Source organism: Silene latifolia, chromosome 1 (assembly GCF_048544455.1).
Source record: "Silene latifolia isolate original U9 population chromosome 1, ASM4854445v1, whole genome shotgun sequence".
In the NCBI taxonomy this organism is placed as follows: Eukaryota; Viridiplantae; Streptophyta; class Magnoliopsida; order Caryophyllales; family Caryophyllaceae; genus Silene; species Silene latifolia.
This window is the reverse complement of record NC_133526.1, coordinates 182,469,336-182,473,664: the sequence shown is the minus strand read 5'-3', so window position 1 is coordinate 182,473,664 and position 4,329 is coordinate 182,469,336. Positions and strand designations below refer to the sequence as shown.

Here is a 4,329-nt window from a genome sequence, read left to right as displayed (position 1 = left end):
ACTATCTTCACTTCGGTGTTAATGGGGAATTATGAAGATATTGAAGGCAATGATAACTTCTTATTTGGCTCAATAGAGTTGAAAGAGGTGCATAGTTCTTATGTGGCCGTTATTCTAATGGATGTGAATGCTGCAACTGTTAAAAGATCATCATGTTCACTTGATCTTGAATATGCAGATATTAACAAGTTTCTAATTCTTGTGCACAGAGGGTGGAGGGGTGGAAGGCACGAGAGGAGTTTGGAAGCAAACAAGATAGATGAGCTTGAAGTTTTTATCGAAGATGACGAGTTAAAAGATGATTCAAGTTTATTATTATTTCTTATAAATGAATTTGCATCCAGGTTTGTGAAGTTCATATTTGATCCCGGAGGATTGAAGCATCATGAATTGAGGATAATTCCTTTCAAAAGGGGCGGGGATGATACGAAATTAATGCAGAGATTATACGCAATAAACAATCGCCACGACTGTTCAGTCAGAAGGCAGTTTCCCCATTTGTTTACTCGGTTACTTGGCACCCAAGGAAGAGGTGTCGAGACTTCTTTCCTAAAAGAAGTCATATCTTGGTCGAATTAGTATAAGTTATTTATTTCCTATTTGTGTTAGAAGTTCTACTTTCCTAATTAGTAGCTTATTCGGTTTTAGGAAAGTTTACTAGTTTCCTAAATTCAGTTTACCTATTATGTTTTAGGGAAGTATTTCTTATATCTTTAAGGAGTGTGTAATAAGGCAATTAGAATTGTCATAGAAGTCTTAATCTACACGAGTAGATCTAGGAGATCGGTTTAAGGAAGCTTGTTTCCTTAATCGGTTTAGGAGTTTTTTAGTTAGTATAAATAGGAGTCATTGTATTCTTATTTTAAGCATGATATATTGATTAAGAAAATTGAATCTGTTGCTTTATTGTGTTTGCAAGTTTTGTAAACATAGGATCGACGCATTTTCGTTCCAAAACGGTTTCTGTCTGACGCGTTTTCAGGCTTAAACTAGATCGACTAGCACGCGCTTTGCTACATCGGTCACCATTGTTCAAAGCATAGGTCTGTTTTGAGCAAATATCCCATTGATTTGTTTTCTTCATAGATCTCGAATCAAATATCCCTTGTTACTTTATTTTCGTTCAATAAATACAAAAACACATAAAGATTACATAGTTCTCGTTCTGATTCAAACATTTCAATAAACCATCCAAATCACATAAATCCGACAATCAGACAGTCTTCAGCACTGTCCAGTTTTATTAACTCCGCTGCAAACTCACGAGTTCTATTCTTTTGAGTATAATTCGTATCAGTGGCTCATATCTGAGCACATTTAGTCCCCGAATTAACCTCGTTCCTATGCTTTATAGTGCATAATTGGGTCATTTACCATCTTTAGTTTCCCATTTTGCATATTCTTTGAGGTTTTGTCTTGTTGGTAGGAAAGGATGGCTAATCTTACATTTACAAGGCGGAATAAAGCTAAATTGATCGCATCTAATGACCAAGCATCAAAGAGAAGACCAACACTAGAAGCCTAAGTAGATAATAAAGTGAAATGGGCAATGATGAAAGGATCCTTGCATCCCCGAAATGATCCTTGCGGATTGTTAAGGAGGAAAAGAAGAGAAGCAGTCTGCCCAGCAATCCGAGCGGATCGAGCACGATCTGCGCATCTCCCAACATCATGATCCGGGCGTTTTTTGCCCAAGATGAGCGGCTTGCAGCATAATTATCCGAGCGTCTTCCCACGGATCCGAGCGGATCCTAAGACAGAAGAGCCCGTACCTTACCTCAAGACGCACGGATCGTGGCAAGTCTTGCATGTGGATCCACTCATTTCCTTCGAGAGGAGCATTTCCTCAACTTTTCTTAGGGTATTAATAGTCATTTAAGCCCTTAGTAACCCTAATCTTTGTACGTAATCTTTAGTATAAATACCCCTTTGTACTACCAAGATTAGCATCATCTCTTAATCATCTTTTAATCCAACTTTAATTCATTATTAATCTCCTTAATCATATCTTAATCCATCCTTAATTACTCTCAAATTAGTTGTAATACAATTTATCAATATTAATTATATCTTATTCTTTCCTTAATTTTTCTATTTTTCTTCATTTATTTTGGTTAATTAGAAGCTTATTTGGGTTTATTAGGAGATTGACAACCTTCCATCAATCATCAAGTACTTCTATTATTCTTTGCTTTATTATTTGGATTATCTCATAGGTATAATTCTCTTTACCTTTGTTTAATTATTGTTAATTACTTTCATTTATTCATCATGTTTAGCCGTGTTAGTTTTTTTGACAATCTTATTTGCATGTTAAATTTGATAATGAGTGATTAGTCTTTTAGCTAGGGTTAATGGGGAATTAGGGGAAACAAACATGGGGAATGATTCATGCTTAATCTAATATGTATTTTTCATAATTAATTTGCTTGCTTGTTGTGATTTCAACTTATGCACATGTTATGTTTGATGAAATGCGAGCCTATGAATCCTTGCATTTTTTTATCCATCACCTATCTTTTCAATGAGGCTTGTAAGCATATAAACCAACTTGAGCTTCATTAGACCATGCATATAGTTGAATAGGAAGGATTAAGTCGACTTGTAGGTGTTGTACAATCTAATCGATTCGGCTCCGGGACCCAAACCTTCCTTGGGATTGTAAGCTTATACACCAACTCGATCCCATCACAACAATAAGTGCTTGCATATAATTGAGAACATGTTTGTATGATCAACTCCCATAAATCTCTTATGAACCCATGACACCCTGGTGCTTCTAATCAATTGTTTACAACCCCTTTACTTACTTACCTTGCTTGTTTTCATTACTTTACTTTCATCTTGTTAATTAATTAGTGTATCTCCTACCTCAACCCAAATTGTGACACCCTAAGACACAACCATTTGCAATTGAGAATCCTACATCAATACCCGTCCCTTGGGATCCGACCTTTACTTGCCTCTTTGATAAGAGTAGTTTGTAAATTTATAAATATTGTTTTGGTTGGTATCTTTTGACGACGAGTTTAAACCGAACCAAAAATGGCGCCGTTGCCGGGGACGGTGTTAAATTGATTTGATTTTCATTAATTGTTTTTAGTTGTGTCTTTCTTTACCTTAGGGAAGTAAAGCTCCTAAATGTTGTTCTAATTGTTTTCAAGTTGTTTGATATTTTGCATGACTAGGACCCTAACCAACAATAGAAGAGTTGCTAGAGGTACTTCAAGAGTTGTAGGTATTGGTGAGATTGTGGACATTCAACCAAATATCATTGAGTTCACCAACCCTTTTGCAAGAGAAGGAGAGGATAACCCAACACAAAACCCACCATAAAATCAACCCACAATGCCTAAGTTTTAATCACATTCCGTACCAACCGAGGCGAACCTACCAAATGGTACTCCCACACCACAACATCTAACCGGTAATTTCATTGCCAAATCCGCATTCATACAAATAGTTGAGACAAGTCAATTTGGAGGGATGCCAAGTGAAGACCCTCATTCACATATGGAGACTTTTTGTGACTATTGTGATGCGATTTCTCAAACCAGAGTTACTCAAGACCAAATCCGATGGGTATTATTTCCTTTTTCTTTGATTGGTACCGCAAAGCAATGGTTAAAGAGCCTAGACAAGGCTACCCTTGGTATTGATTCATGGAAGAAGCTAGCACTTGCTTTCTACAAGAAATTCTATCCTCCGGAGAAGACCAATATGTTGAGAGCCCAAATCACCAGGTTCAAGCAAAGAGATGAAGAATCAATATATGAGGCATGAGAGAGATTTAAGGACACTTGTCGTCTTGTCCACACCATGGTCTTAGTGAGTGGTTCCTTGTGCAACAATTTTGGAATGGTCTATATGAAGATTCCCGCAATATCCTTAACATGGGATCAAATGAGATGTTTACCAAAGTTGATGACAATCAAACATGGGCTAAAATCGAAGAGATGGCGGTTCATAATTCACAATATAGTAGACCTCGAAAGGCTACTAGAGGAGGAAAGCGTGAGGTAGATTCCATCACACAATTGGGTGCTCAACTAAGTGCTCATATTGACACCATCAATTTGAAGTTTGAGAAGGCCATGGCTAAGCTTGATGAAGCTTCCAAATCAACCAAACAACATGTTAATGCTATGGTGGCATCATCCTAAATTCTAAGTGGAGTATGTGAGAGTTGTGGAACTTTGGGACATGAGCAAAGTGAATGTAGGGGAACGAGTGAACAAGTGAATGCTTTCCAAGCATACAAGAGTGGTACCCCTTATTCCAACTACTATAATGAGAATACCAAATTCCATCCCAATCTTTCATACAAGA

The 4,329-nt window shown here is 37.1% G+C and overlaps 1 non-coding gene across 1 annotated transcript; it reads right to left on the bottom strand.

Annotated features, from left to right (window-relative positions):
* Positions 1-3,720: 3,720 nt before the first annotated feature.
* On the bottom strand, positions 3,721-3,826 carry LOC141622347 (small nucleolar RNA R71). Its single transcript, XR_012532939.1, has one exon. It is a non-coding gene; the product is annotated as a small nucleolar RNA R71 (small nucleolar RNA).
* Between the last annotated feature and the right edge of the window lie 503 nt (positions 3,827-4,329).